The sequence below is a fragment of the Gymnoscopelus microlampas genome (assembly GCF_963454915.1).
Source record: "Gymnoscopelus microlampas genome assembly, chromosome: 2".
Lineage (NCBI taxonomy): Eukaryota > Metazoa > Chordata > Actinopteri > Myctophiformes > Myctophidae > Gymnoscopelus > Gymnoscopelus microlampas.
The window spans coordinates 59,031,488-59,044,707 of record NC_139939.1 but is presented as its reverse complement, the minus strand read 5'-3'; positions in this window follow the sequence as shown (position 1 = coordinate 59,044,707).

The window sequence follows — 13,220 nt, the reverse complement described above, 5'->3', positions numbered from 1 at the left end:
TTCTAAAACATGTGAATCTCAAGGACCACCATAACTCTGAGAGTGAACACATGTGTTGTACACTCTGAGATACAGACCTGTAAACCCCCTCAAGTAACCCAGAGGGTCCCTGGACCTCACTTTGAGAACCACTACACTACAATATGTGTACACAATACTGTATGTATGATTGAATTTATGTTCATCAAAAAAACATTATGTATGCAGGCCAACATTATATAGATAAAAACATATATAGGAATGGTTAAAGGGAACCGTGGACGACTTCACCCATTTTCAATGTAACTTCATATTTGAAAATAGCAGCTCTACAAGCTCTCAATGCGTCGCGGTGCGACGCATTGAGAGCTTGTAGAGCTGCTATTTTCAAAAGATGTTTATTTATTTGATAACTTGACTGCTGTTGTATCCTACTGACTCACCTGCCAGTGAGGAGCCCCCAGTGAGAGGACTTAGAGCAGGGGTGGAATAAGTAGTCAATTGCTTTACTTAAGTAAAAGTATCTATCAATACTGCAATGTAGAAATACTCTCTTACAACTAAAAGTCCGGAATTCAAATTTACTTGAGTAAAAGTACAAAAGTATTGGCATCAAAATGGACTTAAAGTACCAAAAGTAAAAGTACTCATTGTGCAAAATGTCCCATTTCAAGTTTTCAAATGTATAAAAATCCTTTGAAAATAGCCGATCTACAAGCTCACAATGACCGCATCGCAACACATTGTGAGCTTGTAGATCGGCTATTGTCAAATGGCCGAAATGTATATAGGGCTGAAGTTGGTTAATGTTTGTTTTGTAATGATAATAAAAATCGAAAAAGTAACTAGTGGACCAACAGCATCACATGATGACTCTGGTCTATAAAACACACAGAGGACCAACAGCATCACATGACTCTGGTCTATAAAACACCCAGAGGACCAACAGCATCACATGACTCTGGTCTATAAAACACACAGAGGACCAACAGCATCACATGACTCTGGTCTATAAAACACACAGAGGACCAACAGCATCACATGACTCTGGTCTATAAAACACCCAGAGGACCAACAGCATCACATGACTCTGGTCTATAAAACACCCAGAGGACCAACAGCATCACATGACATGGCAGCCCAAATCATGGCTGACTGTGGAAACGTCACTCTGGGTTTCAAGGCATTTAGATTGTGTGTGTTGTATATTTCCATATGTTAGAAGTACTAGGATTACAAGTCACTTTGTCCTATACAGACAGCAGACAGAGAGGAGCCTGGTGGGGGTGACAATTAGCATTGACTATTGTTCTAGTTGATAGACAGAGCGTCTAGGCATTTGAGATCAAGGCTGACACCTTTCCTTTCCTGGCTCTTTACAGTTGCAAATGTAGAGAGCCAGAGGAGGTGGGGGTCCCACCTTACAGGGCTGACACACCCAACATGTACCTCCTCTTAGATCTCAAATGTGACCACTGCTATAAAAGACTGACTGAAATGTAACTAACTCTCAGAGGCCGAAGGGCCGATGAGGGGAGCTGATGGCTCCCTAGGAAAACTGTTTGTACTCTGTTTGTACTGCAATAAATCGGAAGAAGTAACCTCACTGCTGGAGTGATGTCTCAATCTATTCTTCAAACACTCATTCACATCTCTGGAACATCAAACTATCTTTACAATATGGCGTTGTTGGCAAACTTCAATAGTGCAGTAAAACCTGTAAGTCTGTGGTTTTAAAGATACCACATGTGTCTCTACACTCCTCCTCCAGACTCTGGGACCTTGATTTACAAATGAAATCCAACATTTAACATTCATCTGTAAAGTGAATGGTCTGGGCTCCTCATGTGAAAGGAGCCCAGACTAAGTATTGAGTGCATAAGTATAGTAACATACTATTCAGAAGGTTGACATTTCTGTATTACAGTGTTGATTTTGTCAGCAAATTTTGATGTAGTTTTAGTCATAGTCTTTTGAATGAAATTCCATTTAGTTTTAGTCATATTTTAGTCATCTGAAAAGTTTTACTTTTTGTCTAGTTTCGTCGACTAAATATTATTAGATCATAGTCGACTAAATGTACAGTTGATTTAGTTGACTAAAATGTATGTTGGTGGTGCCTTGATGGCGTCATAATGGCTGATTTTACACTTGGTTGCATGCTGAAAATAGCAGATCTACAAGCTCACAACGCGTCGCGCTGCGGCGCGTTGTGAGCTTGTAGATCTGCTATTTTCAGAGCGCAACACCCGAGCGCAGCCAAACATAAAATGACTTGTCTTTTAGTTCTACTGGATCTCTTCTCCACTATAGGCCCTCACTAACATTTTAGTCTAGTTTTTATTTGTTGACAAAATTGTCAATATATTTAGTCTTAGTTTTAGTCATCATAGCTTAGTTTTTATTTTGTTTTCGTCAGTGAAAAAAGGTAGTCGACCGACATTTTTCGTCATAGTTTTAGTCGACAAAATTAGTCGACAACACTGCTGTATTATACATTACATTACAGTCATTTAGCAGACGCTTTTATCCAAAGCGACTTACAATAAGTGCATTCAACATAGGTATACAGGGAACGAAACTACTAATCACCAGAGGTCTTAAGTGCATTTCCTGTAAAAACAAGCAACCAAGAGTATACCTAGCGCTAAGGTAAAAGTGCAATATATCAGCTATCTACTTTCATAAACACATGAGATAAAATAGCCAAATCAAATGAGCACGAGCTATTGATTGGCCTCATGTAGTATTGTAATATTATGAGCTACTGGATTTTTAAATGTTTTCAATCAATCAATTAAATCAATATAAAGAAGGCTTTAAATATTTCACTTCATGTGTAATGAATGTAGGATACTGGACCGGGCACAGATCTACTCAGGAACGATGCACATTGTGAACGCATGCCCCACCTGGTTATGTAATAGCCCTTGTACCCGTTGTACATGATATCTAGTCTCATGTTACGTTATCATTATAACATGGATATATTACAGTGAGGAAGGTGCTCACATGGAGCTCTGAATGGTCAGTGTGGAACTATCAAGCTCAGCTTCTCTGCAGCTGTAGAGTCTGTCAGAATCACAACATGTCACCACAAGACACGTTGGCCCTCATTTATCAACGCGGTGCAGCCCAAATAATGGGCGTACGGCGAGATCACCGCACCTTTCGGCATTTATCAATATATCCTGACGTGGGCTTCATCCTACGGTACGCTGAGATCTCACGTCTGGTCGAGACCAGATGTTGACGTTGGCTGCACCCGTTTATTCCATCCTAGACCTGCGGATCAGCATTGTTTGACTGTCTGACAGGCATCTGAACACATACTCCACTCATAAATGTATATCTACACTAATAAATAATCCCTGTGAAAATATAACATTTTATAAAGTAATTTAAAAAAACTGCTTTAACAGTCATTCAGATAAGATTGTAGATCTGGCTGTATTGAAAATAGCAGATCTACAAGCTCACAAGCCAGCGACGCGTTGTGAGCTTGTAGATCTGCTATTTTGAAAATATACAGCGCTTCGGCAAGAGCACTCGGGAGTTTAGACCGCTGCTGTTATATTTTCATGGCCACCGGGAGATCAGACATTTAACCCTGCATGGTCCAACACACACCAGCCTTCATTCATTAATGTTCTCTCCAGGCTATCTCTCATTAATGCGGAGCGGGACGGGACTCGCCCGTCCGACGGTCCGAGTCTCACTGGGAAATGGGAATAGCCTACACATGACGGCTTTATTTTAGTGTAACTCGAACACGCACTGCTCGGTATGGGTTAAATACATTAATATACAAACGTATTCCATTCATGTCGATGTGATTGATTGGTATCATAATATGTCATTCATGTAGGCTTCAAGCCTACGTGATTGTACCGCTACGGTACGGGTTACATGAGAAACACAGCTGGGCGGGTGTGTGTGTGTGTGTGTGTGTGTGTGTGTGTGTGTGTGTGCGCGCGTGAGAGAGAGAGGGGCGTGTGTGGCGAGGCGAGGCGATCGGGGTTAAACTATTTCTTATTGGCTTTTCATGTCTTTGGTCGTATTCTGGTTCGTCTTCATGTCGTAAAATCGGGGCGTTTTGAGAATATTTAAGGGCGTGTTATTTAAATGACGCTCGGTTTCAGCCGTGACATTTATCAACGCTGGGACCAAATGTATGCTCGGATCAGCTGTGTAGGATGCGTTGATAAATGTGACTTCGACGTTGGTGTACGGCCGAATATATGGAAAAATATACGCCGGTTTATACGCTGCGTTGATAAATGAGGGCCGTTGTGAGCTTGTAGATCGGCTAATCGAGACGAAGAGATTTGGTATAGAGGGAAATACTAGCAGACCTAGAATAGAGCCCTGGGGGACGTCGGTCAATAAAGTATATAGGGTTTAAGTGGTCATTTTACTGGGATACTGTATCGATTTCAAACATCAATATTTTCACGTTAAAAGTGAATCCACATCTTACTAACGAGTGACAAATCCAACACAAAGTGAGGACAAAGACACGACTCTGAACTCTCTGTCATGTCTGATTTTAAAAGGCAGCTACAGTGAATTCTATAAAGGCACATTTCTCTCACCTTCTTTTTCAATACAAAAATATTTTCATTATAAAAAATACTTCCATCCTCCATAGTATCATGTAATATATTACCTGATAATAATGGTAAAACCTTCTGTGATATTTCCTCAGAATAACCGAACCATCAAACTCCCATACTGTGACATCCATACTCAAGATGAGTAGGGATTACTCATTACTAAAGGGGATGTGACTTTTGTCCATATGAATTACGATTACGTTACATCAGTGGTGGAAAAGTAACATTGTACAAACAAAATGTATACTCATTTCCTATTTTCAATACTTTTACTTCTACTCCACTACATCTCAGACAAATATTGTACTTAGTTACTAGTTACTTTGTAGATGTTATTACAAAATGTGAATTAACCACTTAAGACCTATAATATACTTCTGCTAAATAGATATTTTCAAGTAATGCTATACATTCTGAAACTTGGGAAATGGGACATTCTGCGTAAGTACTTTTACTTTTCATACTATAAGTACATGTTGATGCCAATACTTTTGCACTTTTACTCAAGTCAAAACCTAATACAGGACTTTTACTTGTAAAGAGTACTTTAGTGGTATTAATACTTTTACATAAGTAAAAGACCTCAGTACTTCTTCCACCACTGCTGCCAAATACATTGACTGTAATGAAGAGTTTCCAGGAAGTAATGAACAGAGAAATTAATGGTATATGGTTATGTTGACATCATCAGATCACATTAGATTATTTTTATTTGCTTCTTTCAAAAACAAAACACAACTACTGTTTAACTAACAGAATTCTCTCAATCTTGAGTGAATGAAATAGTAATTTTGGATTACAATATACTGTACATACATTTCTTCTGTATTTGAACTGAAAATGAACGAACATACAAATTCGGAACTGGAACACATTCAAATTGAAGCTGGGAGACTCCTGTTACTGAACAAACACTATAGCAATGATTACGATCTGAATCTAGAGCTTTAACTTGAATTGAACTGACATTTTAACACATTAAAAAAAAAAACATCACTTGGAGCACCAAAAACTAACGTTTTTTCCCTCCTTCATGAGACTTCATGTGTTGTTTCGCATGACCCATCTGACCAAAGCCTTTACCACAAACTGTACAGGTAAATGGTTTTTCCCCTGTATGAATCCTCATGTGTGTCTTCAAATGACATATGTGACCAAAGCCTTTACCACAAACAGTACAAGTAAAGACTGTTTCCCCATGAGTACTCATGTGTGACTTCAGACCGTACTTACGATTAAAACTTTTGCTACAAACTGTACAAGTAAAGGCCTTTTCTCCTGTATGTATCATCATGTGTGACTTCAGACTGCCCTTAATATTAAAAAGTTTGCTACAAACTGTACAAGTAAAGGCCTTTTCCCCTGTATGGATCATTGTGTGTCTCTTCAGGTGGTCCTTTCGATTAAACCTTTCGCCACACTCTGTACAAGTAAAGGCCTTTTCCCCTGTATGGATCATTGTGTGTCTCGTCAGATCACTCTTTTGACTAAACCTTTTGCCACACTCTGTACAATTAAACCTTTTCTTCCCTGTGTGTCTCCTCATGGAGCGAGTTTGTTTTGATGACTTCAGGTCTTGGGACAGCTTGTTACTGAAAGACAATCTTTGTCCTTCCACATGTTTTTTCTTGTGTGATCTCAGTGTTTTTAAAGCTGACTGACCTTCCCTGGTCTCCTCCCTCTCATCACTGTCTTCAGTGTCAGATTCTTCCCTGGTCTCCTCCCTCTCATCACTGTCTTCAGTGTCAGATTCTTCCCTGGTCTCCTCCCTCTCATCACTGTCGTCAGTGTCAGATTCTTCCCTGGTCTCCTCCCTCTCATCACTGTCTTCAGTGTCAGATTCAGAACTGTGTGAAGAAAGGAGCTGATCATCACTAGTTGGTTGTGATGTTCCACAATCCTCTACATCAGCTTGTGTTTTCATGTGTTCAGTTGAGCTGCTGGCTACAGGCTCTGTCTCTCTGTTTTCATCATCATCTTCACTTCTCACTGCTAGTACTGTCAACACTGACCCAGTAACCTCCTCTGGTCTTTGAAGAAGCTCCTCATGTGTCTCCTTAATCTGTGGAGGTTCTGGTTCCTGCTGGATCAGACTGGAGCTCCTCTCCTGCTGTTTAGGGGAAACCTCTTCTTTACACACGGGGAGGTGCAGGAACTCTAGAAAAAGATAACATGAGTTAATTGTAAAAAATCACACCCAGTGTGAAGTGGGCGGTGTGGTCACAGTGGTCATCACAGTGATGGAAGTGATTCACTTAAAAAAAACATAAAAGTGTTTTTTTTTTAAGTGCATAGTCCTATTTATAGGGCTATGCACATGTGTGTCATGTGACTCTAGCCAATCACAGTCCTGAATAGAGTCATGGTGGCCAATCACGGTGCAGGGTTAGGGGGGTACACTGGTGGGGGGGGGTGCAAATTCCAAACCTCACATATAGGGGCGGTTGCACCGCCCAAAAATATAAAGCCTTTTAAGTTTTAGAGGGCAGTTGACTCACATAATTGGCCTTGTGTTAAAGTGTACATTAAAGCTACAAGTAAGCTTTGAAGTAAGTAAGCATTAGCGAGCCATGTGGCCTATAGGACAGGAGCCTATCTCCTGTTTCTGTAGCGTGAGGCAGCTAGAAACTGGTCCATCCATGACGTACACAGTGTCACCTCCATGTAATCCGTTAAAGTTTAGAAAATATAAATTTTAGATCAAAACAACATGAATTGAAATTGAAACAGTTTGTTTTGAAAAAATACAAGACATCGAATTTTTTTGCAACAGTGCCGTCAGTCGATGAAGGTGTCGGCCGCCATAAATAACTGATCTACAAGTTAACAAGAGAGCTTGTAGTTCTGCTCTTAAAACAGCTGACACAACCCCGCCCCCACCTGTTTATACCTTGCCTTACGACGAACACAGTTCGATCTACAAGCCCACAAGATGTACCACGCTGTGGGCTTGTACATCAACTGCGTTTGGCGTGTGACACCGTCGTACTACGAAACATGAATCAGGAATGACACCCTATGGAGACTTGAATTCATGGATTTTTTTTTTCCGTCGCATTCCTAAGCCAATAATTTGATGACCGGCAGCGGTTCCGGTAAGAGACACAAACAGCCGGAACCGCTGCCTACCATTCCGCTGGTCATCAAATTATTGGCTTAGGAATGCGACAAAAACAAACATATATCCATGAATTCAAGTCTTCATGGGTGATTAATCAATAGAAAAAAAATATTTTTTGGGGTGAACTATCCCTTTAATATATTTAACTTTACATTACATATCACACAATATACAGTCATATAACTTTTAACTGCCCCCCCTTTTTATAATATTCACAGTTATGAGCTCAACCCCACGGTACGCATCACATAACTGCAGTATGACTTTGATGTGGTTATCACCCCCAGGCCTAGTAGCAACCTATCACATGTGTTGTTTATCTGATGAAGGTCAACAGAGCAAAACATCAATGTTTTTACATTAGTAGTAATGAAGTTCTTACCTGAGGGAGCGTCGCTCCACACCTTACTAATCTGTGGAGGTTCTGGTTCCTCCTGGACCAGACTGGAGCTCCTCTCCTGCTGTTCAGGAGAAACCTCCTCTTTACACACAGGGAGGAGTGGGAGGTCTAGAAGGAGGAGAGAGGAGGTAACATCAGCACAGAGCAACTCCATGTGTTTTCATTCCTGACTTTCTCCAGGGCGCCGCCATTGCCTCTTACAGGGGGCGCCATTGAGTTTTTATATGTGTGCTGCTTCATTTAATATCTGTTCACTTCCTCCCTAGTAGGCTACTGCAGGTGTAATGCAGGTAATCACTGTGTTGCCAGATTTTGCTAAATAAACAAGCAGCCAGGTCTATGAAAACAAGCCCAAAAGAAGCAACTAGGCTCAGTTTTAACACTTTACATCGGCTATTTGAAAACAGCAGATCAACAAGCTCACAAAGTGTCACATCACGACACGTTGTGAGCTTGTAGATCTGCTTTTTTCAAAAAAAAATATTGGGACAAAAAGTAAAATACGTTTAATATTTTTGAAACATTTTAACAACACAAATCTTGTATGGGGGTCCCTGGCACCAGATATTTTCAGATGGGGGTCTGCGACTCTGCGGATAAAAACATTATCTGGGGGTCCTTCAAATGAAAAAATGTGGCAACCACTGGTTTAAAAAACATTATAAAGCAAGCCCAACTAATCAACTCATTGATATGGGGCTCCCCACCTCCCCTACCTGGCCACGCCCACAGTGGGCATGGCCACGCCCACAGTGGGCCTAGCCAGGCCCACAGTGGGCGTAGCCAGGAATAAGGTGAATAGTTGTAGAGTTGTTGGTGGTTCACAGAACAGTACAGTGTCAGGGGCTTTGTCAGAATACCTGTTGTAATATACTAGAGGGTCGGGGCGCTGCGCCCCCCCCTCACCCCTATCCGCTGCACGGTGCTTTGTGTTTGTTGGTCTCTATAATATATAAAGCCATAATAGGAGATGTTCCCAATGGAGTTATGCCCATATATGGAGTGTGTTGTCTGACCTCACTTCCTGTCCAGGGGGGTTTGTATATATATAGATAGGGGTGGCTTCAGCGGGGGACACGAAGTGCTGACTTTTCTCAATTGTATATACTAGAAGCTCGGCCGAGCGTCTAGCCCTTCGGGTTGCCGAGGGTCTAGTCGGGGACCGGCCTACACAGGAACGATGTAAATAGGGAATGAATGCTCCACCCTTTAAATCAAACCCCATTATACCTGTTGTCATAGGACCCGTTTTGGCCATCTGTTTGCCTGTGTCCATTTATGCCCATCTGTGTGTGCATTTATGCCCATATATGGAGCTATCTGTGTCTGTGATATATGGACATCTCTGTATGTGTCTGGGTGTGTCCCTTTTATGCCCGTATATAATAATAATAATAATAATAATAATAATAATAATAATAATAATAATAATAATAATAATAATAATAAACTTTATTTGTATAGCACCTTTCATGACATGAAATGCAGCGCAAAGTGCTTTACAGAGCAAGAATACAGTTACAGTTACAACCAATTTAACAATAAAGCAAACAAAAAATAAAATAAAATAAAAGCAAAAGCATAAAACATTAAAATAGGCAATACAGTGAGGACTTAAAAATCAACCAAAGAGTCAGCTAAAAGCAAGAGTGAAGAAATAGGTCTTGAGCTGTGCTTTAAAGCTATCGACAGAGGCTGCCTGTTTTAGGTGTAATGGGAGTTTATTCCACACTGTTGGTCCGTAAAAGCAGAATGCTGCTTCACCGTATTTTTTATATGTCATTTTAGGCACCTCGAGTAGGTCAGCACTTGAAGACCTGAGGGTCCGGTTTGGATCATGTCTCTCTAGGCAGTCATAGAGGTAGGAAGGTGCCAGACCATTTAGAGCTTTATAAACTATTAAAAGAATTTTAAAATCAATCCTAAAAACAACCGGGAGCCAGTGTAGTGAAGCTAGAACTGGAGTGATATGTTCTCTCATTCTAGTTTTAGTTAAAATTCTGGCTGCCGCATTTTGAACAAGTTGTAATCTGTCAGTTGTTTTCTTAGGCAGGCCAGAGTAGAGTGCATTGCAGTAATCAAGCCGAGAGAAAACAAAAGCGTGGATCAGCGTTTTTGCGTCGTCTAACGACAGATAGTCTCTAATTCGCGCAATATTTCTAAGATGAAAGAAAGCAATCTTGGTGACATGATTAATGTGTGCATTAAAATTCAATTCAGAGTCGATAATAACCCCCAGGTTCTTTACTGTGGTGTTACTTTCTACAGCCAGGTTACCAAGTCTACTTATTATTAATTCTCTCTGCTCACTGGAGCCAATTATGAGAATTTCTGTTTTATCCTCATTTAGCTTAAGAAAGTTCTCACTCATCCAGCATTTTATACTGGACAGACAGGTCAACAATGGGTCTAGAGCGCAGGGGTCGTCTGGAGCTACCGAAAGATACAGCTGGGTATCATCAGCATAGAAATGGAAGTTCACTCCGTGATCGGCGATGAGTTCTCCCAGTGGTAGTATATACAGGGAGAACAATAAAGGACCCAGAATTGAGCCCTGTGGAATACCAGAACAGATGTCATGTTTGTCTGAGTCAAAATTAGCTAGGCTGACAAAATAGCTTCTGCCTGTTAGGTAAGAGTAAAACCAAGACAAGGCTGTGCCTGACAAACCAATCCAGTACTCCATGCGTTGTAGTAGAATTTTGTGATCAATCGTGTCAAAAGCAGCGGTTAAGTCAAGGAGTAGGAGAACAGATATATTTTTGTTGTCAGCGGACACCCTAAGATCATTAATTACTTTTACAAGTGCTGTTTCTGTGCTATGACCTTTCCTGAAGCCAGATTGGAATTTGTTATGAACCTTATTGTTCTGTAGGAACACATCCAGTTGATGAAAGATAGTTTTTTCTAAGACCTTTCCCAGAAATGGCAGATTAGAGATTGGTCTATAATTACCCAGCACCAATGGATCAAGGTTGTGTTTCTTGAGTAACGGCCTGACTACAGCCGTTTTCAGTGAGTCTGGAAAGACGCCTGAAAGTAGAGAGCTGTTTACAATTCTTAGGATATCTCCAATCACGCTGTCTAAAACCTCTTTGAGAAACGGGGTGGGTATTGCATCCAGTGAACAAGATGATGATGTCATCTGTGATATAGTTTTATGGAGTTCCTCTTCATTAATTGTGCAGAAAGATATTAGACTTCCTCTGGAGTGATCTACGTTTTTGCACCATGCACCATTTGCAGCATTTGCAGTGCTAGCAGCAGCATTCATAATACCAGCTCGAATGCTAAAAATTTTGTTTGCAAAAAAAGACGCAAACTCATCACACTTAGCTTTAGAAGCAGGGAGCGACTCCTTGTAAGCCTGGGGGGGGTTTAAGAGATGTTCAATGGTAGAGAATAAGACTCTGGCATTTTGCTTGTTGTCATTGATAATGCCTGAAAAATATGCTTGCCTTGCCAAGCGCAGTGCTTTGTTATAGGCCACTGTTGACTTCTTAAAAATCTCTAGGTGGACAGTGAGTTTGTTTTTTCTCCAGATTCGCTCAGCTCTACGACATTCTTTCTTGAGTGAGCGCATGTGCTCGTTGATCCAGGGTGTTACTCTAGAATTAAGTTTCTTTTTAGTTTTCATAGGAGCCACTATGTCGAGAGCTGACTCTAATTTGAGATTAAAATGTTGAACCATATCATTCACTGAGGGGGCATCAAGTAGGGGGGGCACCTGCACACACGCCAGATGACGAGGAAAGTCGTTTGCTGCAGATGAGCTAAAAAAACGTTTTTTTATAGTATATTCTGTATTGTTTTTCCTTAGATCAAAGACAGTTATATTAAAACACAATAAATAGTGGTCTGTTAGTTCGGGCTTATCAATAATACTGTCAACAGTGATATTCAAACCTTTAGTGATCACCAAGTCCAGGGTGTGGCCATGTTTATGTGTTGGCCCAACAACATGTTGAATAAAGTCAAAATTGTGCAGTAACTGTAGGAAACCCATAGCCACATATGGAGATCATATGGAGATCATATGGAGATCTCTGTGTCTGTCTGTGTCCATTTATGCCCATTATCCTAAAGGAGTTCGCTATAAACAATGTTGTCAGTAATGCCCTTGTCATTATCCACAATGAAAACTTTTACAGCGCTGGCTCTCTTTCCTCTAGAGAAGGCTGTGTAGAGTTGGCCATGAGCGAACACAGGTTTAGGCAAGTAGATGCCAACTCGTTCATTCTCTTGGCCCTGACCCTTATTGATTGTAACAGAGAATGCTAAGCGGATAGGGAACTGTCGTCTAATGAAGGTGAAGGGAAGCTCACCTCTGTCATAGTGAGGTATTCTTGGTAGGAAGATTGTTTCACCCCTGTTTGTGCCTACTGCAATCTCACACTCAATGACTCTGTCCATCATTTGCATTACCACCATTCTGGTGCCATTCTTGAGAGTGCGGTCAGGACCTGATTGCAGGTTTCTAAGCAGCTTGACTGGTGCGCCTACTTTCAATTTGAGGTTATGATCAGGGATTCAACATAACACTGGCATTGATGAATCTGGAGATCTCATCCCTGTCTTCAATATCGAGAGTGCCAACATCAACTCCTTTATGGACGTATTTGTACAGGTACTTGATGGTACGGAAGGAGCCAACAAATTCAACATTGATGTGGCATTTATATTTAAGTAGGACCCAAGCGTCGTAAGGAACGACCCACCTGCTGTCAAACAGAAAGTCATTCTTCTTATGGGTGTGACCGACAATGGGCCGTCTGTACTCTGGGTAGCCATGACCATCATGAGGCAGTCGTGTGTTGGCACAGAAGTTTCTAGGGAATTTCTTAGTACAGATACCATTGACCATGCAGGGGCTGTTAGGGTAGGCCGGGCCACAGGGTCCATGTAGCATGAATCGACACACCAGCTCATACAGCTCTGGCTCCTTTTGTTTGTCAGGTATGTCTGCTCTAATTATTTGATCAATGTCATCGACAGTCAAAATCTCATGTAGGAGTAGCAGTATGTGGGCATGTTTCAGTCCTCTCATCTGTCCTTCAATAGTGTGTATTCTAGCCTTCATCTTCCCAAAGACGCCGAGCTTTGT